The following is a 21,477-nucleotide window of genomic DNA, read 5'->3' as shown; positions in this document are numbered from 1 at the left end:
GAGGGTGGCAGTAGCAACTGTAAGAACAAAATCCATAATGTGGCACTGTGGGGATGAACAGCCTCGGGGAACAGAGGTGCAATCCCTGGAAGGCAGCTGGGGAGGCAGAAGCTGCTCACCAGTCCCTCTTTTAACTGGCTGGTGGTGACACCTTCACATGAGAGGAAAGGCAGCTGGTGTGCAGGAAATGAAGCAAGGAGGTGTCGTGCCTTTGAAAATAAGGGACACTGAGTTCATGGGATCACAATGTTCTCAGCTGGAGCAGAGCTCTGAAGGTTCTCTGCTCCCATGAGCAGCACTCTGCTGCCAGTCACAGCCTGGCGTGGCCAAGACCCCACAATCCATAATGATAGAGCTTCCCTGAGGGCCTCTGACCTGGTGGATCTGAGAGGAGAGTGCAGGTGCCCGTGTTCTCCCATTTGTGTGCCTCTCCACGTGTGTTCCCAGGACATGTGTGTGGTGCCCCACAGCGTGGGCACTGCACTCAGGGCCTGTGCTGAGCCCGGGGCCTGTGCTGAGTCTGGGGCCTGTTCTGTTCAGCTTTACTGTGAGGGACAAATGCCTCAGTGCAGCTCTGCCCGGAGTGCCCTGGGTCCATCTGTGAGCTGGGACTGCCCCAGGTTTGTGTGAGGGGTTCTGATGGAGCTGGAACTGCCCTGGGCCTGTGTGAGGGGCTCTGATTGAGCTGGGACTGCCCTGGGCCTGTGTGAGGGGCTCTGATTGAGCTGGGACTGCCCTGGGCCTGTGTGAGGGGCTCTGATTGAGCTGGAACTGCCCTGGGCCTGTGTGAGGGGCTCTGATTGAGCTGGGACTGCCCTGGGCCTGTGTGAGGGCTCTGATTGAGCTGGAACTGCCCTGGGCCTGTGTGAGGGCTCTGATTGAGCTGGAACTGCCCTGGGCCTGTGGGAGGGGCTCTGATTGGGCTGGAACTGCCCTGGGCCTGTGTGAGGGGCTCTGATTGAGCTGGAACTGCCCTGGGCCTGTGTGAGGGGCTCTGATTGAGCTTGAACTGCCCTGGGTCCACCTGAGAGCTGGGACTGCCCCAGGTTTGTGAGGGGTTCTGATTGAGCTGGGACTGCCCTGGGCCTGTGTGAGGGGCTCTGATTGAGCTCGGACTGCCCTGAGTCTTTGCCAGGGGTTCTGGCTGTGCTGGGACTATCCTGAGTCTTTCTGAGGGGCCCTGGCTGAGCTGGGACTGCCTTGGGTCCATCTGTGAGCTGGGACTGCCCTGGATCTATGTGAGCAGCTCTGGCTGAACCGGGACTGCCCTGGGTTTGTCTGAGGGGTTCTGACTGAGCTGGGACTGCCCTGGGTCTGTGTGAGGAGTTCTGACAGAGCTGGGACTGCCCTGGGTTTGTCTGGGGGGTTCTGACTGAGCTGGGACTGCCCTGGGTCTGTGTGAGGAGTTCTGACAGAGCTGGGACTGCCCTGGGTTTGTCTGGGGGGTTCTGACTGAGCTGGGACTGCCCTGGGTCTGTGTGAGGAGTTCTGACAGAGCTGGGACTGCCCTGGGTTTGTCTGAGGGGTTCTGACTGAGCTGGGACTGCCCTGGGTCTGTGTGAGGAATTCTGACAGAGCTGGGACTGCCCTGGGTTTGTCTGAGGGGCTCTGGCTGAGCTGCCTTGTTCCAGCTGGGTTTTAGTTGTGTGCAGGAGAAATTGAGGTTAATGGTGTTGGATAAACATAACACCAGCCTTTGGTGTGACCTAAGTGACAGTAGGGTCAGCAGGGATTTATCCTCGGCCTTTCTTTGTCCTTCACAACATTGGGATTGTGCTGACCTGTCCCATTAACAGACCAGTGAGGTTGAACTGGCCACAGCACTGAGGATCCTGCCTCACTACAGCACTGATATATTAAATGCATTTAAGCACAAAGGCTATAATTGATCCTCAAGGACATGAAACTAGGATTTTAAGTTAATTTTCATGGCATCTTGCTGCACATTCTGCACTGTCTTTTACAAAATTTTGTCACAATGCACTGTTTTAGGATTACTTGATTTCTCTGTGGTCTGTCGTATTTCTGAAATGTTCCTATCCCCTGAGACAAATTAGGGGGGGCTACCAAATAGTGGTTCTGCTGCAACTTTGATGGTGTCTGTGATGCCTTTTATTTCATAATCTCAAGGTAAGCAAGGTTCAGAACTTGCTGCAGGTGGAAGAACCTGGTTTCCTGAAGCTGGCAGCACATTGTCTTGCATATTTGAAAAAACAGCTGAGTTCCCTTTCTCTTAATGCTTTGACTGTGGAATTCATACAGAGGCTACTGAAATCAGGAGATAGTAGATTGTATTTGTAACACTTGCATATGGGCTCCTTGTGTCACAGCAAGAATGATGGCTCTCAGGGTTTGAACATGAGTGTGTTTGGGGAAAAGCATCTCTAACTTATAGTAAGCAGACAGAAAAGAAAGTGGCATCTTTTCTTGCTGGTGTAGTCATTTGGAGCTAAATGAACATACATAATAGAACAGCTTTTAGAAGAGAGAAAACTCAGAGTTATGATTTTTACAATAAAAATCTGTAGGAAATAAGAATTAAGAGAATTTATAAAAACAGGATCTTATAAAGTTGAACTTTATATGCAGCTGCATGATCCCCTCCCATAGGCTGCTTCTTTTGTCCTACAGTGTTTAAGAATCTATTTGTGCCATTCTGCCAGATTGTTCCAAAGAGCTGCCCTTTTACAGCAAATGGAAAATAAACACACAGAATAAGGTACCTCAGTCCTTCCCAGGGTGTAGTGAAGAAATGGCTCCTTTCATTTTCCCTTTTTTCAATAAAATTGGCCCTTCGGAGGATGTGGGATCTCAGAGGGTTGACTCCTGTAGAAATTGGGAGAATTTCTTCTTGTCATCAGTCCCCTTCGTTAGATGTAGCTTTGAAGTAGAGATCTATGGTCCCAAATGAGGAGATAACATTCCTTATCCTTCACTTCAGTCCCACTTTCTCATACCCCATCTTGGTGTGAATGGCAGAGTGGTTTCAGTTGCAGAACACACCTGATAAGATTTTGACTCTGGAGTGTTTCTCTTGCAGCTTCTTTACACTCCCAGCCAGCCCCAGCAGTAAGGAGCTGTAAACACATGGTTTGTAAGCCTATTACAAGCTTCCCCTATTATAATACAATTAGTCAGCACTGACTCATTTCTTTGAGGGAGGCAAATGGAGGAGATTCAGGGATTTGTTTATTTGGATGTACCAATTTGTTGCACAGTCTAACTTGTTACAGGAAAGGTTTTCCTGCTCTTCAGCTGGCTTCCCTTTTTGCTGGGAGACTGCAGCCTGCATTTGCAAAATCCTGCTTTCCACCAGCATTATTTAGCTTGCCTTTGCAAAGGAAATAATGTTAAATGGAGCTTTTTATTGAATACAAACCTTTTCCATATAACTCCGGAGAGTTAAATGTGGCACAGAATGTAAATTCTGAACTGTTCTCCATAGGATGTCCTTCTCACTTCCATCTTGAGGTAATTATGTCAAAATACATGCCACTGCTCCCATGGACTGGTGATCCAGCCTAGTACTTAGTGTCTGAATTAATGTTTGGAATTGTTGCTGCTTTCTTTGTAACAGAGACGAGAACCCAGCTGGTTTGGGTTATTGGTAATGGATTCCAGTGCTCTGAAATCATTCACTCAAATCCAGCTCCAGTCTGTAGTAACCCAAAGTAATTATTATTTGATTGCTTCCCGGTGATGTAAACTGAGCTGGTCATCCCAGCCTAGGTGGACAGATGTCCAAGTTAAACAGCACCAGCTTAACTACTGCCAGTGGCTCTTTGAAAGTCTGAAAAGGATATTGCTGAAGACACTTAGATAAATTGGGTTGGGAGTTTTTCTTGCTTGTTGTTTGAGTGGAGAAAGAAATCCAGAATGGAAAGCCAGCAGAGCCTCTGAGGTCTCTTACCTGAAAATGGATTCTCTGGGATCATGGTAGAGGAGTGCAGAGTGGGAGAAAAAAGCTTATTGTCTCTTATTGTCTCTTATTGTCTCTTATTGTCTCTTATTGTCTCTTATTGTCTCTCTTCTGTCTTGTATCTTCTGCTGGGGCAGAGTGTCTCTAAGGCAGTGTGGTGATGTCACACAGTGTGTGCTTGTGGATGGGCATGAAGAGGTTTTTGCTTTTTAACTCTGGGGGATGGTGTGTATGCTTTGTTGGAAGCTGTTTCTGTATTTAGCCTGGAAGCATTTTAAAAGGGGAGATAAAAAACCACCACACTTTCAAGTAATTCATAGTAACCTTTTCATTCATAACTTTTTTTTTTTTTATTACTTTTGATAACACAGAGAAGTACTGGTTGTGGAAATGTGGCAGGAAGAGATTTTGGCCATGCAGGGGCCAGTAAAATGCCTTTGGAAGGTCTAAAAAAACAATTTGTGTTCTCCATGCAAAAGATTATGCAGATGCATCATAAATGGTCACATAACTTTCCCAGGTCTCTTCTGGAGTACTTTTCACCCTAGATTCCTTCAGAGATGAGAAGCTTTCCTGTCTCCTCCTGGCTGTCCCTCAGCTGAGCAGGGGTGGTTCTGCTGTGCCTGGCTTTGGTGCATTGTCCCCATGGTGTGGGCAGCGAGATGTGAATGTGTGACTGCACTGCCTGCAGCTCTATTCATCACATGTGAATATTGCCATCACCTGACAAAAGCAATATGAAACAAATGCCTTTGTGGCACATCTTTCATCACATAGCTGGGAGATACAAAATCTCTTGACCTTTTTAGCAGTCTTTTGAGGCAGTCAGGAGATGTGCTTTGCTTGACGTGAAGGTTCTTTTCCTGCTGCTGGAAGAGAAATGCTGTTGTCGGCTGAACTTTTGGCTGTGACTGAAGGTCTTCCTTTACTTCTTTTATCTCTGAGCCTTGGCTCTCGGCCATGCAGTTGCACTCCTTTTGCTTGCTCTGACTCTTGTTGTCCTCTTTGGATTGTCAGCAAGTGAGCCAAAGCCACTTCTCTGTTCCTTGTGCTGGAGTTGAGGTTGTGAAGTGGCTCAAGAGCTTTTGTAGGGCAGTTCTTTCTCAGGGGCTGTGCCCATTCCTGGGCACTCAGGTGAGTGCTCACCTACGTCTCCTTACCTGGGACAGCCTGAAGTGTCCCCTCCCTCACAGCAGACCCTGCACCTGCCCTTCACAGGGAGTGGAGGCTGTGGAGAACCTCACAGCACTTGAATACACTCATTGGTACTTCCTGTATTAGCTGGTAGTACATGGTGAAAATAATGCTAAAGTGTTTGTATTAGGGGAGGAGCAGACCTTTAGGGCATTTCCCTGTGAACTGTGGAGTATTAAAGGGTCTGAAGAAACACTGCTTCAGAAAGTACCATACACTAATGCAGCTCTCCCTCCCAAAACCAATTTTATCTTCCAAAGGAAACAAACTTCAAATGAATTGTCTTGGCTTGATTGGTTGATATGCTGTTGTGAATTAAGGTGGCATTACACTCCACTTGAAATTCCCAGTTGTATTAAAGCTAATTGGTGATGTTAGTACTAGAATTTAGGCTTGAAGTTTCTACATGCATTAATATAAGCTTCCAATGACCATGTGGTCATTCAGAAAAATCTCAGCATATGAGTCAACAAGCCTGTGAGGGAGGAGTAAAATGAGTAAAATTCAAGTATTTTGTTCCCAGACCAGTGATCTCTGCTACTGAAATGGGATCTCAGTTCCTTGACCCTGAAAACAGCAGCAACAACAGGAGAAATAAATGCTGTAAACAGCTCTATAATGAAACCTCTCAGACAGCCTGTCAGCATGTGCTGATCTTTTGCCTTCACTTGCTGCTATGGCAAATTAGGTTGACCTTTCCTTGGTAGCATCTTAAAAAAAAAGGGAAAAAAAAAAAGGTGCTAGGATTTAAAAAAGAGCCTAAAGGAATTAGGTGTACCCAGTGCTTATTGAAATTCAGCTGCAGTTGGGCATTTAACTCTCATAGCTGCCTTTCAGAATCCCACCCTCTCTAAATTACACCCTGCCCTAGAGGTGGTGAGAGTACAGGGGCTGATGGCACAGGGCTGTAATTTAACCAAATTATGAGATATACTTGAGAAGTCAGAATTGATACTTTCCACGAGTTAGATTAGAGAGGCACTGGCATGAGAATTAACAGCAAGAGCTGGTAAATAAAATTTGAGAAATTGCTGATCTCTGCTTTATGCCTCTCTCCAGAAATCCCTGGGCCCAGGGCAGCGCTCAGTGGTGATTGAGAGCCCTGCCAGGGCCTCCTCCATCACAGCTTGCATTTCTTATCTGCACTCACAGGTTCCCAAGGTCTCACTCCATCCTGCCTTAGCTTTTCCAGCTGTCATGTATCTTTCCATAGCTTACCAGATGATTTCTGTCACCTTCCCCACCAGTCTGTGGTGGCTTTGCAGTGTTACCTGAGACAATACTCAGATGAAAACACCCAGAGCAGCAGCAGGAGCTCGAGGCTGTTGTGTTGGAGACCAACAACACTTATCCCCTGTGTTTTTACAGTGCACCCTGCCATGGCCTGTAAAGGAGGATGTTTCTCTGCAGAGATGGAACATTTCTCCTGATGCAGCTGTAATTAGGACTGATGAGCATCCTTGGGGTCCCGCCTGGCTCTCATTTAAATCAGCAGGAGCAGAGCTGATCCCCTTCAAACAGAACTGCATTTGTGCTGCAGCACAGTGATAGATTTGGTTGTTTTCCCTTTCCTTAACGACAAAGGAGGAGCGAGAAAGATAATGTTGTGGTGAGGGGAGGGGTATTTGTCTTGGAACAATGATGAAGATAAAGATGGACAAGCAGGGCAATTTGTGAGTTTTATCCTCTATCCCACTTAATGGGCTGCAGTTATATAAAGAAATGGAGATCTCAGTTAATCTTTATACTGTGTCCTTCTTTAGGAACACAGTTACTTCAAATTAAATTAGCCTTTTGCCTCTTGCTGGAAATGATAGGGTTTCTTTGGCGTCCTTGTTTATTTTTCATTGATCTAGAGAAAAAGAATTTCTCTCCCTTCTCCCCCGGGATGTTAAAAATAAAGGGATCACCTTTCTGTTTTCAGCTGCCATGGCCTAAAAAAGTATAGAAATGAGGAATAAATTCACCATGGTTTGAAGAAATCCTCTTCAAAAAATCAATGGGGAACATGACAGAGTTAGAGAGACCTCTCCCTCAGAAGAAGAGTAATATATATTTTATTCTCTTATTAATATTTCATTGGCAAGAAGGTCAAAATCTACATTTAAATGGAAATATTTAAAAAGCAGAAGCATAATATTTGACTATCTGGAGCTTTTATGGGTTAGAGAAAACCAGAAGCTTGAACACATTGGTTCAAAATTCATGGGGTGGGCTGGGAATTCCTTGTGTAATTTATACAGCAAAGGAATCCTCCATTTGCCTTCATCGACACCTCTGATAAAGGGTTTATGTTCCTAATACAAAGCTCCCTTTTAATTTAAAAATCCTTTTAAGTATGTCCTGTCAGCTCGAGTCTTTAGATGAGGTAGTCTGTCAGTGCTCAGAATATTATCTGGGTAGATGGAGCAATCCATGGCTCGTGAGGATGATGGGTTATTTCTCCCAGGGCTGGGCAGATATAGTGCTTCTGTATGTGGTGTCAGCAGGACCTGGGGTTTGAGGAGCCTGCCCTCAAAACATGAGGGACTGGGGTCACAGCAGAGCCCCTGGTCCCAGCTGGGGATGGGGGATCCTGCCCTCAAAACATGAGGGACTGGGGTCACAGCCCAGCCCCTGGGCCCAGCTGGGGATGGGGGATCCTGCCCTCAAAGTGTGAGGGACTGGGGTCACAGCCCAGCCCCTGGTCCCAGCTGGAGTCGTGCTCTCCTTACAGCACCCACTGCAGATCCCATTTAGGTACAAGGGAAAATCTGGGTGACTCTGAGAGTGACATCTGTCTGTGTGGGGAGGATCCTGTAATTCACTTCAGTCAGGATGTGGAGTGGCTCAAACAGCTCCTGCCTTATGCCCAGGCTAATCTGGAGCACATTCATTTTCCAGTCCCAGTAGTTTTGGCTCTTAACAATGGGGGTTGAGATTCCTAGGCTGTGGAAGTTGTGCCACTAACTTTAGGTATGCTAACTCAAAACAGAGAAAAGGAAATTGAAAGGCCAGTAGGCTGTGTTTTCCTGATCAGTTGGAAGAGATTGAATTTATCTTCTGCCCAGCAGAGAACTGCTCATGCCCACACCCTGCATTATCTGAGGAGAGTCCAACTGCTTTGCTGGTGACAAGGACAGTGGGATCAAGGGCACCTTCAGCAGATTTGCTGATGACACTGAGCTGTGTGCTGCAGTCACACACTGAGGGAAGGGGTGGATGCAGAGGGACCTGGACAGGCTGGAGAGGTGGGACTGTGTGAACTTCATGGAGTTCAACAAAGCCATGGGAGGACTGGAGCACCTCCCTATGGAGACAGCTGAGAGAGCTGGGGCTGCTCAGCCTGGAGAAGAGAAGGTTGTGTGGAAAGCTCGCAGCACCTCCAGGGCCTGAATGGGCTCCAGGGAAACCAGAGAGGGACTTTGCACCAGGAACTGGAGTGACAGGACAAGGGGGAATGGGTACCCATGGAAAGAGGGGAAATTTAGGTCAGATATTAGGAAAAATTCTTCCCTGTGAGGTGGTGAGACTCTGGCACAGGGTTCCCAGGGAGGCTGTGGATGTCCCAACCCTGGCAGGGCTCAAAGCAAGGTTGGGTAAGGCTTGGAGCAGCCTGCTCTAGTGGGAGGTGTCCCTGCCCATGGCATGGGGGCTTGGGATTAGAGGAGCTTTAAGGTCCATTCCAACCCTTTAACATTCTGTGATCCCAGGAGAGAGCTGGGATGGCATCACTGTGCCCATGGCAACCCTGCAGGCCCTGGAGCTGCTGCTGCTCTGTAATGGGCACATCATTCCCTGCCTGTCATGAGCAAAGAGTTGAGGAATCTCTGGCTTTGGGGAAACCTCAGGCAGCCCAGGAGAGACAGCTCTGAAAAGCTGGCCCAGCTCAGTCCCAGGCAGGATATTGATCCCTGGCTGTGTTTGACACAGCCTGTCTGTAAATGTGCTGCCTGTGGCTCCAGGAGCAGCTCTGGGAGCATTGTGCTCTGCAGAGGAATGATAACATTGATTCCTTACTGGGCTACAATATTTGATCGAGTCTCACAGCTGGGCAGAGGCTTGGTTTGGGTTCTTCTTGTGTTTTGGTTTGTTGTTGTGTTTTTTGTTTGTTTTTTTTTTTTTTTAAATCAGCATTATATTGACTAGCAGCAGCCCACTGAGTATTTGTGCAGTTTGGGAAGAGTTGCTTGCTTTGCCACCAGCAATTTCCTGCACACCTGAGCCTCCCAGGAACACAGGTAATTGTTGGAAATGATACAGGGGAGCTCAGTTCTAGAGAGAGAGCAACAGAGAGATGCTCTGCTGCTGCTTGACAGACTTGTAACCAGATTCCAGTTTGTGCTGCATTGCCCCTTCGTGTAACCCTATTAAGAAGCTGTAAATAGTAATATAAATGATGTTACAGTCATTTGTTTTGATGTATCTGAGCCTTTAATAAATCAGCTGTAGCTTGGCTAATAGGAATATGAGAGGATGGTGTTTGTTGCCAGCAGCTGCTAGTAAATTACAATGCAGTCATCTGTTTTACAAGGAAATTAAATGTTTGTTCTCTTGCTCCCTCTCCCTCTCGCATATTTTAGAGCATCAGAATTGTTCAAGAGCCCCTGTGTTCTGCTAGGCATCCTTTCTGATCCTGTTGCATGTGGCTGGGGTGGCAGGGAAAGCACTTGCAAGGAGATTTGAGGAGATTTGAGATTTGGAATTTGAATTCCAGCATTGCTCTGGGTGCATCCTCCCAACCAGCAGTGGCTGTGTTTGGTTTTGTTTGGGTGACAGTCTGTTTCATGGGTTGTCAGCAGCATTTGATCCTTGGATCTGCTGCACAGACCTGCAGAGCTGAGCTAAGCAGTGATTTCAGTGGTGGGCACTTGCCCTGGTCTGGGTCTGTGTTTGCACCAGCTGTGCCCTGTGCCAGCCTGGCTGAGGTTTGTTCATGGTTAGGACTGTCTGGAAGGGACTCAGGGCTGACAGATCTGGGTTTTGGGTGTGTCCAGCCAAGTTAATTACTCCTTTTGGTTCCCTTTAGAGGTAGTGAGAGGATCCAATGCTTGGAGCTGCAGCAGGTTGGGATAAAGTTTAAAGGGGTGATGGTTTTACCAACATCTCTGCTTGTAACTGCAGGAGTCAAAGGAAAGATCAGACCCCAGAGAAAGCTCTTGTCATGGCTTTGAGGCTTTTCATAAGCTGTTGTCCTTCAGAAGGCTCTTGTAGAATCACAGGCACCCTCTATGCTCCATCCTTCTGCTCCATTCTCCTGTGAAGGAGTTCTGAGGGAAGTTTCATGTTTCAGGATGAAAAATTAATCTCATCTTTCAGTGCTCTACTTATCAAGTAAACAAGTAAATGCGGTCTGGGACTTGAAACTTACCTGAGTTACTCAAAGAAGTGCCTAGAAATCTATTAAAAACTTCTGGTTTCTGTATTTGGTGAAAAGAAGGTTTGGCTGTGCTCTTTCTCTCATAAAATGTTTCCATACTGTAACATGGTGATTGTTTCTTCTGTCTCTCACTGCAGCTGTGCAACAATTCCTGTCTCCATACCCCAAATGACATGAGTTTTGCCAAATATTGCAATTAAAATGCAACATAGAAGCTGTGTTCTCTCTGTTTTCTGAGTTCTTTTCCCAGCTCTCAGCTGCACCCACATTCCCTGGCGTGACAACACATGGTGCTGAGCAGGAAGCAGCTCCATCCTTCTGGAGGTGTTGGTGTTAACAAAAATGATCCTTTGGCAAAGAAGGGGACCTCACCAAGGTTTTTCTGTGGAGTTCAAGCAGTGTTCCCAGTGTGGGCAGGCAGCTGGAGGAAATGCTGCCATGCACAGCTTTGCTTTAACAGGAGCAGCTGCTTCACCCTCTCTCTGTTTGAAGGCTCCAGGAAGGAGCTGTGCTGGGCACCTTCCTGCAGGTGAACATTAACTCTGCTCTCACAGTCTGTGCCCTAGGAAGTGTGTGCAGTCCAAGGGTAACATCACAAATCTATGCAGTTTTAGTATACTTTAAAGGAGAAATAACTGCACTGGATGACATAGATACTGTTCCTTGCAGGCTGATTGTTAATATTTCATTTATTATGTCTTGTGGTCTGTCACAGAAGAACCTCATTGGTTTCTGAGGGTGATTTCATGCAAGGCTGCACTTTTGAGGTCTGATTTGGAAAATAAACTGTGTTATATTAGTATGAGTAGGGCTTTTGTCAACTCCCAAACATAGGTTGTGTGGAAGGGGATATTGCCTGACAATGTCTGCCCTGAATGTTTGATTTAGTGACCACTTAAATCCATGCTGTGGTTTATTATTGTTATTGTTAAATTTCTATTTAAAGAGTAAATTTATTGCTGTCAGTCAGAAAGACTGTTGGTCAAGACAGAACCAGTAACACATTCAGGCACGTGTTTGTGTCATGTTTAACAGTGACTTTTAAGAATACATACGTGCTTGTTGTTGATACCTCCTGAAGTCAAAAATCCAGATGTGAAGAATGATATATTAATAAATAGCAGTTGAATTTGAAAGGGGCAGATATTTTGGTGCAGCCTCTGGCAGAGGCTGTCTCGGTTTCCCTGCTGAAGTTGATGGCTGAAGTCCTGCACAGGGCAGGGGGTAGAACAACCCTCATAGCAGAGGTTTGTTTTCTTTGCACTGCTCAGTTTGACTCTGCATCATCAAACCTCAAACTGCTTTGCTGGCATGAGGCTGGGGCTCATTCTTCACTGAGACTTGTCACTGCATGTCCTGAGAGCTGATACCATTCCCAGCTTTTACTCCACCACAGTGTATAGAGAATATTGTTACACTGAATTCTCTTGGAAGCAGGTAATGGTTTGCTCCAAGTCCTAAATCAAGAGAGATTTTTACAGAAGTCTTTTGTCCAATAGCAGTCTCAGTTAAATGTTATTGATAACGTGAGGCACATTGCACTTCCTCCTGTAAAACACATTGTCTCAGCAAGGTATCCCACAGTGGTTCCTCTCCCTGTTCAGGCTCCCACGTGGTTTGGCTGACTTGCTGATGCTCTCCAGACACACTTTATGAGCTCTGCCACAAATTGATAAGGGTGAATTAAAATGTCTGTATTTCATACTTCCACAGACTGGTGTTTTCTATTTAAAAACCAAAGGAGTGTGGGCTGTGGTTTCAGAGGAGGAAAGCCTGAGCTTTGGTTTCTGGATGAGAAGAGCTCCCTGGGACAGTGACACACAAAGGGCCGTGTGCTGCGTGTCTGGCAGGGTCTGCTCCAGCTGCACAGGGCTCTGTGTGGAAGGAGTGTTCCTGCTTGGAGCTTTTGCTGCCAGCAGGATTCTGCAGTGCAGCTCCTGCCTGTGTGTGACAGGGATGGAGTGTCTGGGTTCCTGTGCTGCCCTTGTGCTCCCCCTGCCCTGCCCACTGGAGTGGCCACCAGCTCCTGTCCCTCTGCCCAGAGCGGGGCAGCCCAGCCTCTGTGCCCACCCTGGCATGGTGGAGCTGCTCCTCTCCCCCTGAGAATGGAGGGAGCTGGCTGCCTTTCCCTGCTGTGGGCTGGAAAAGGAGGGACACTGCCCCTTCCTCAGGGGCTGCCTGTGTGCTGGGCTGGAGGCACCCGAATGCATCCTGAGAGGGACAGCAAGGCTGGGGAGGGGTCTGGAGCACAAGTCCTGTGAGGAGGGGCTGAGGGAGCTGGGGTTGTTTATCCTGGAGAGGAGGAGGCTCAGGGCAGACCTCATCACTCTCTACAACTCCCTGTCAGGAGGGTGCAGCTGGGGGGGTCAGGCTCTGCTCCCAGGGAACAGCAGCAGGACGAGAGCACCCAGCCTTCAGCTGCACCAGTGGAAGTTTAGGCTGGACATCAGGAAAAAAATCTTCACAGAAGGGGTGATTGGGCATTGGAAGGGGCTGCTCAGAGAGGTGGTGGAGTCACTGTCCCTGGAGGTGTTTTAAAAGGACTGGATGTGGCACTCAGTGCCATGGTCTGGTTGATAAAGTGGTGCTGGGTCATAGGGTGGACTTGACCATCTCGAAGATCTTTTCCAACTTCATTAATCCTATGATTCTGTGAATGAAGGTGTGTGGGGCAGCAGTGGTCCCATGGCACGGGCACAGACCTGCTTGTTCTGTCTTACAACCTGAGTGTCTTTTTTGCAGACAGGCTTTTCTTGGTGCTCTGGAAGGTGCTCACCAGTAGGGTGCAAAGAGATTAAAGGAAACAAAACCAAGGTGCCAACAACACCAAGGGTGTGAGTTTGATCCCTCTGTGAACCATTGACTTAAGAATTGCACTTGATCCTTGTGGGTGCCTTCCAACCCAGAATATTCTGTGACTTTGTGAAACTGTGAAGCTATGAGTGTCTGTATTGTTAATAATAAGAATAATAATAATAATGATGATGATGATGATGATTGTAATAATGAAGACAATCTACAAGTAGGCATGAAATCTCTCAACAGAAATGCAAAAGATCTTATCCATGACTCCTGGATATTTGTAAGGGAACTACAAGCATCTGGGCAAGGGGCACAATGGGAGGTACAAGCAGTTGTCAGGTGGTGCCCTGTGCCATCTCCAGGGCTCTGCAGTCACCTGGTGAGAGCTCAGGAGAGGGAGCTTGGCACAATGCAGTGCTGTGCTTTTGTGACTGCTCTTTGCTGTGTCTGTGCCATTCTCAGGTTCCTCAGTGTAACTTTGCTCCCCAGTGCAGATTTGTGCTCCATCCCTGCTCCTCCAGCCCGGGCTCTGGGGCCCAGCAGGTTGTCACTGGAGCCCCTGGGAATTGTGAAATACCAAAGCACAAAACCTCTCTGAGGGGGTGTATCTTTGGGCTTTGGTAGCTCTGTTGCAGTCTCTGAATTCTGGGACATTTTCCTCAGTGTGTGGTGCTGGCAGCAGGGCAGGGTGGTCAGGAAATGCCATGGAAAATGCTTGGATAAGGAGCACGTGTTCCTGGGAGTGTTAGTGCTCTCTGCCAGCCCTGGAACAGCCTCTGTCAGCTGGAGATTATCTGCAAATAGTATCTCTAGATGATGTGAGCAAAAACTCAACCTCAGTGCTGAAAAGAGTAACATCTCCATAAACAGGGATGCTCTCTGGCAACTGCAGTGAACTGAGATAAGTGACTGATGATCAGTGCTGTACAGATTAATGATGTCAGGTAAATGGGATGAGAATTACATTCTTGGAGTAGCTCAGGTTGCAGCACTTTCAATTTACATTAGTTTCAGGTCAAAGTAACTTTTCTCTGTGCTGGTGCCGAGGGGCAGAGAATCAGAAGGCAGTCTCTGGCACCCCAGTTCTTCATGCATCCTGTGTTCCAGACAGATTGCTCAAAATAGTTTTTCCATGAGCTTGAATAAATCAGACTTAATGTATGAAGACTTGAAATGCATTTTCTAGGCAGTAGGAATATATATTTTGTAACAGATGCCATACAAATGCCTTGTGTCCTGTAAAAATATATAGACATTTTGAATGTGATGGGAAGTTGCAATTTATAAGAACATCAAGATTCTTCAAGCCAAAAAGCTACAGACAGTTGTAAGAAAGATTGTCTTGTCTGTCAGTGCAAATGCTATTATACAACTGAATCATAACTGGCTGCACTTGACTAGCTGCATCTGAACTTCTGTCAGCTGTTACAGACAACTCCATTCTCTTTGCAGGGTATTTTTTTTGCCTTCCCTCAGGAACTCAGCTGAACTTGTTCTCATGCAGAGATCTCTGCTATGGCTGGAGCATTTCATTTAGATATTTAAGGTGTTTGCTGCATTAGGACTTAGCCCCATATCCAGAGCCAGCTAACACATCAGTGGATCTGGCAGGGCATTGGAATACCAGTTGGATTTTAAACAGCACACCAGCCAATTGACTCCTTAAGGTTCTTCCTTGAAATCTTACTTTTTATTGCAAATTAGCCCATCAAAACCATCCAGAACTAGCTGCCCTGCAGTGTATCTGTGCATTTAAATACAGGATACCCATCTGAACTTCAGTCATTACACTGCACTAGTTTGGCTGAGCAATTTAAATATCATAAATCTTTGTCACTGTAAAAATGCCATCTTCCTGTCATCCAAAAATCTGCCCTTTCCCCCCCTCTTCTTTAAAGCAGTGGTTACTTAAAATCTACTCTTGCTGTGCCAAGGTTAGAGGGCTCGGCTGTGTGACAAGCTGGTGGTTAAGTGCCAGGGATAACATGCTTTCAGAAATATTTTTGGAAATTTACTACATTTATAGTGTGGTTTAAATTAAAAAAAGGTAGTTGTCAGCTGAAAGGAGAGCCTGCTTTGGGAAAGGAATAAATTATGACAAAGTGTCAAAATATTAAAAAAACACAGACAAAAGTTCCTGTAAATTGCATTAAAAAGTTCATTGACAAATATTTGATATGTGTTTTGTGCTGTGTCAACATTACTTGAGACTCCTGGTGTGTTTACCTTTGGTAATACTGGGGGGTTTTTTCCCCCTTAAGTGGGTTATTTATTTTTAATGAAACACTGTAAAATCCATTTTTAACTCCCAGGAAATGCTGTGAGCCTCTGAGTGCAAGTGTTGTGAGTGTAAGAGCAGAGCAGAACTGCACTGAGCTGTGAGCTCCAGCAGCTCCCAGGGAGCAGCCACCCCCTGCACCAGGGACCAAACTCTGCCAGGGCTCCCACCCTGGGAATGACCAGGGCTGGGCTCCTGTGGGTGCTCAGCAGGCTGAGCCTGGAGCTGTGGTGGCTCAGCACCTTCAGCAGGAGCTCCAGGGGCTGGGGTGAACCCTGGGGTGCAGGAGCCCAGGCTAGCACTGACTGCACAGGACCTGGAACTCAGCACTGCTGGGAGTTCAAGTGTCGGGGTTGGAACAGACAGGAGTCTGCTAAGGAAGGCAGGAGCCTCTCCTGAAATGGGAAATGTGAACCCCCGCCCTCTGAATTGTTATAATTTTGAAATTAAGGGGCTCTCAGGCAAAGATATAGGAGTAGGAATAACAGTTCTTCAAATTTAAAATACAGATGCAATAGTACAAAATAGAAAACACAGCACTGCCAGAGTGAGAGCAGTCCCTGTCCCCTGTGTGTCAGGGGGTGGCACAGCCCCGTCCCATGGGGGCTCAGCCCTCCTGCAGTGCCAGCTGTGGCTCTGCTGGAGCAGGGATCCTGCACAAGGGGGGAGTTTTCCTCTGCAGCTCCAGGGCTGCTGCAGATGGGCCTGGGCTCCCTCTGGCCATGCAGGGCAGCAGAAGCTGCTCCTCTGGCAATGCACTGGGCAAAGGCTGCTGTGCTGTGCCAGGCTCACATTGGATCCAGGTAGGAATGCTTGGCTCCTGCCCTGGGCGCAGCATCTCCCCATGGGATGCTGGAATTGGATCAGCCCTGCAGGGACACTCAGTGGCCATGGACAGCAGAGATCTCCTGCAGGGAGGATTGGCTGGGGGAGAGATCAAGAAAACTGCCCCAAGAACAGCAGAGAACTGCCCCAGCTCTGACACGTGGGGACAGAACACACACCCAGCTACACACTGCAACCTGAGACATAAAGGAAGGTGAGAAATGGTTATGGAGCAGAAAACAGGAGAGTTAAGAGTGGATCAACACTTAAATTCAGTTCCTGGTTCTTTCCCAGTAACCATACTGAACATGAGGACAAGGCTCTACCCCAGAGGGTGCTGGCACTGCCCAGGGAATGGGCACAGCCCCGAGGCTGCCAGAGCTCCAGGAGCTCCAGGGATGCCCAGGCTGGGATTGTTGGGTGTCTGTGCAGGGCCAGGAGTGGGACTGGATGACCCTTGGGGGTCCCTTCCAGTCAGGATATTCCATGATTCTGTGATATGTGTGACATTGGACATGTCACTTGTTCTCTGTCTGCCTGCACTTGTCTCTTGGTAAATAGGCTTAAGCCTTTCTTTTACCGTTTTTTTGTTAATTTGTTTTTCCTCTCCACCTTTCTGGTGGTAAGCTCAGAAGGCTCCAGGTTATGAAGTTGTCACTGTACCACAGAATTAAATGGCATTTTTGTCCCTGAACTTTTAAATCACCTGCAATTAGGGCACTCACATGCCTGTTTTAGCAATATAGAATAGGAGTAATTCACATGGTGCTTTAATAGAAATCATTTTTTAAAAGGCCCAAAGCCATGGCATTCATATTTAGCCCCTAGCATACACTAATTTGATCTGTCAAGCAGTGTTTGGAATTAGTGGAGCACAGAAATGCTGTTCATTGTCACAAGGCTTGTTTTAGCTTGGTCCTTAATTTTAAACACTCTTTTAATTTTCCATGTTGTGATGAAAAGACACATTTTAATTCTGTGGTCATTATGCATCTAACACCAAAAATATTTTACTCAGTGTCCATAGGTAAGAATTGCTAAGTGATAAATATTTTACTTTCATTAGGAAGACATTCATCAGAGTAGATTTTAATGCTCTCATTTTCTTTCCCTGTAAAAGAGTTTATTATGCAGGTACAGACAAGTCTTTTGATAACAACAGTGGGAATGGTTCTGGTTTTACTCAAATTTTATTAGACTCTTTTTCAGAAATAATTCAGCAATAATCCCTCAGTAGCAAATAGTTGTGTAAGGGGCTGTGGTCTCCTGTGGGCTTATTATAGAGAGGGAGGTATTTCTTTCCCTGGCATTACCACATAGTTTAGTGCTGTTTCACTCCCAGAACACTGGAGAGTTTGTTTCTGATTTAAAGGTATTGGTGCATTTAAATTTAGTGAATTGAATAGGTTTGCAAAGGTACTGGCTTGAATTTGAGGGGGTGCTTGGCTGCCTGTTGGCTGCTGCCACTATTTGGTCTCTGTGCATGGGGTTACCCATTCCCAGTGCTCAGAGGTGATAAATGCAAATATCAACATGTGATATTTTCCATTCCCTCTGCCAAGCTGTAAACAAAGCTCTCGGTTGGAAATGATCCCTTTTCAATAATAAAATATTTAAGAGCTACACAGTGCTTTTCATTTTCCAGGTGAAATCAAGCTGAATCCTGCCTGTTAGCACAGTCCTGCTATGGGACACACAGACCTTGTCCCAGAAGTTGTTTTCCTTCAGAGACATTCCCCCATGACAAGCAGACCTTCTCTTCCTCAGGCCAGACACAGGACTGGAATGAAGAAGAGGGAATGATCTTGTGCTTTTGTTAATGTTTTTTTTCTGACATGCCAAAACATTACCATTTTGTACTAGAACAAAAGAAAGAATACTCCCAGCAAAATATTGAAATGAAATTTTTGAAGTCTTTCCCCACCTCAAAGTAGCTATTGCAGAAGCACAAAGACCAGTAGAGAAGCCCTCCACCCCCAGTTAAAACCAGATTTTAACTCTGGGCACCAATGACTTGACTGAGAGCTGGAAAACACAGGCTTGATTGAGCTTTTGGCCTGGCTTGAACCTCATTCTCTAAAATCTTGGGGCTGTGTTTGTCAGTCTTGACAGCCTGTGCTTGTTGGGTGAGGGCTGGTTCCAGGAGGCATTTGTCTTTCTCTGGACATTTCTGTACTTAGATTCTCTGAGTGTTTCCATGTGGGAAGTGGTTACCTCCACACTTGTTGGCCACTCACTGATTCTTCACAGGGAACAGGGATTATTTTATATTCACCTAGAAGAGATTTTAAAAAGAAAAAAAAATAAAGTATTTATCTCTGAGACAGGCAGCCCAAGGTGGATGTGACTGATGCAAAAACTGTGCTGGGAAGCAGGAAATTGTCCCTGGTAGTCAGAGCCAGTCCTGCACGTTCCTGCAGCTTGGCTTGAGCTTGCCCCATTCAGAGGGACACCTAGCAGTGGGAGATTTTGGTAAGGAACCCAGTTTTTCCTGGGAAGTCCTGGCTAGCTGCATCAGATCTGTACTAACCCAAATTTAGGAAGCCTTTCTGCTGTGCCTGTTGATGAGTGCTATTGGCTGTTTCTGTCTCAGACATGGGGTAGCACAGGATGCTTTTATTATCACAGCCTTATTTGGGCTCATCTAAACAGAGTAAAGAGTAAGAATTAAAAAATATAACCTTTTGAATTTGAAACTGTATTTCTTATTTGATCATCTTTTCTCTGGGAGTAACAAAGCTTATTGCATAACAGTTTGGTTCTGTTTCCAAAGTGATTTTAGTTATGTCATATATAGAACTTTCATTCTGGAGTTGGGAATAGTAATTCAGGAGTAAGTGCCTCTCCCCTTCAGTTATTTACTCTGTTTTAAGCCCCAATCTGCAGGACCACATCTGAATGCCTATTTAAAACATCATTTCCTTTGCACAGAAGCACTACTATGGCTAAAATTTAATTCTGATATTTAACTGAATGGAATTGCTTGCAGATGACTGTTTGAAAGAGAAACAAACCACATCCTTATGTGCTGCTGCACTTTGGAGGATTTGTGAAATATTATACGAACGCAAGGAATGTGCCGTCCCCTGACTGAATTCTTGGATATTACTCATTCAAATACGCATTTTGCTTCAAAAATCTTGGCTTGTTATTGTTGTCTGACAAATAGCAGCCAGCAGAAATTGCAGGGAGCAGATTCAGCCAGCAGCAGGACTGTCTTTTGTTCCTGCTGAACCTACCACAGCGTCTCCTCTGACACTGTTTCAGGGACAGATAAACATTGCCATGGAGTGCTTCAGAAATAATTGCAATAAAGATTCAGATTTCTTTTTAAATATATTATGCACTAGGTGACTTAAAACATCTAAAAAGTTGGACATAAATTAAAAAGCTGGAGACTTAAGTAGGAGCGTCAGAATAAGCTGTGCTGGTGCAGGCTGGCCCACACATAAATCACATTATACCAGCATGAATGAGAACAGTTTCCTTTCAGATGGGTGCAGAAGGGGAGTTGGCATGAAGGGGAGCTGTTCCAAGTCACTTGGCAAGCCTTTCCTGACAAGAGTGCTTTAATTCACAAAGCAGCCTTGTTTTTACATCTTCATTGGTAGCTGGCAGTGGTTTGGGTTTGCCTGCCCGTAGCTCAGGTGGTGTGAGCTGCCTGTGCCCACAGCTGCCCTGCTGTGCAGCTCTGTGCTCAGAGCTGTTCTGCTAACATTCCCTTAAAAACCTTAAAAAGCAGCAGCTCCATGAGCTGCTCTGTGGATAATTTGTGTTCCTGTGCTTGCTCTTGCTGCTGGCAGTGGGAGGGGCGCAGAGATGTCAGAAGGGATGAGGGGTGGGCTGCTGCAGGGTGCTGTGAGCCCTCACACAGGGCTGGCAGGGCTGGCAGGGGGAAGATGTCTCTCTCTGGAGCTGAGCTGGTTTTGCAGGCCAGCAGGAGGGTGTACCAGCTGGGCAGGTACATGCCAGGGGTGCTGCTCTGTGTGCCTGCAGCCAGGAAGGTGCAGGAGATGTGCACCAGCAGCTGCCTCATTCCAGGAGGTGCAGTGTTCCTTCTCGACTCCTCCGTGACAGAATGTGGTGGATTTGCTGTGGAACAAGAGAAGAAATCCAGAACAGATGGGTCATGTGGTTACCCCAGTGCTCTGGTTTAACCCTCTTGTAGCTGAACTCCATCCCCTTTTCAGCCAACCAGAGCTGGTACTGCAAGGAAGCTGTGCCATTTTCAGCTCCAGGACCGTCGAGTATTAAAATCAGAGACTTCTCAAGGAAAGGGGTTTTTTTTTTTTTCTGGTGATATTTATTATGTAGGAGCTCTGTATTCTGGCCACAGAATCACAGAATATGCTGAGTTGAAAGGGACCCATCAGGATTATCCAGTCTAGGCCTTTGCCCTGCACAGACACCCCAACAATCCCAGCCTGGGCATCCCTGGAGCTCTGGCAGCCTCGGGGCTGTGCCCACTCCCTGGGCAGCCTGGGCACTGCCAGCACCCTCTGGGGGAAGAACCTTTCCTGAAATCCAGCCTGACCCTGCCCTGGCCCAGCTCCAGCCCTGCCCTGGCTCCATCCCTGGTCATGAGAGTGAGGAGCTCTGTACCTGCCCTGTGCTGCCCCTCCTGAGGCTGTTGAAGACCACAGTGAGGTCTGACCTCAGTCTCCTGCAGCTGAACATTCCAGTGCCCTCAGCTGCTCCTCACACAGCTTCCCTTCCAGACCCTTCCCCATCCTCCTGGGTGCTCCCTGATGGTTCAATGTCCTTTTCACACTGTGCTGCCCAACCTGCCCCAGCTCTGGAGGTGAGGCTGCCCCAGCCCAGAGCAGAGCAGGACAATCCCCTGATGGCCTGGCTGGTGCTGCAGGGCCTGGAGCCCCAGGACAGGGATGGCCCTGCTGGCCCCAGGGCACTGCTGGCTCTGATCCCTCTGGCCATCAAATCAGCCTGGGACCAAACTCAGTCATACCTTCCATCTGGAAGGGCTGATGGTTTGGGTTGAGCCCCTGTGACTGCTCTTTGGGTAGGGATTGATGTTGTGGTGCTAACCTGCCTTATGTTCTTATTATCATGTTTGCAAGCTTTGTGCAGGCTAGGCTTTAA

The 21,477-nt window shown here is 46.9% G+C and overlaps 1 protein-coding gene across 2 annotated transcripts in view; it reads left to right on the top strand.

The window, feature by feature from the left end:
* AUTS2 (activator of transcription and developmental regulator AUTS2) overlaps positions 1-21,477 on the top strand; it is an 805,862-nt gene that overhangs the window by 158,699 nt on the left and 625,686 nt on the right. The gene's annotated exons all lie outside the window — the stretch shown is intronic.

This window comes from Molothrus aeneus, chromosome 20 (assembly GCF_037042795.1).
Source record: "Molothrus aeneus isolate 106 chromosome 20, BPBGC_Maene_1.0, whole genome shotgun sequence".
NCBI lineage: Eukaryota > Metazoa > Chordata > Aves > Passeriformes > Icteridae > Molothrus > Molothrus aeneus.
The sequence above is the reverse complement of the archived record's forward strand: the minus strand, read 5'-3'. Positions and strand labels throughout refer to the sequence as shown.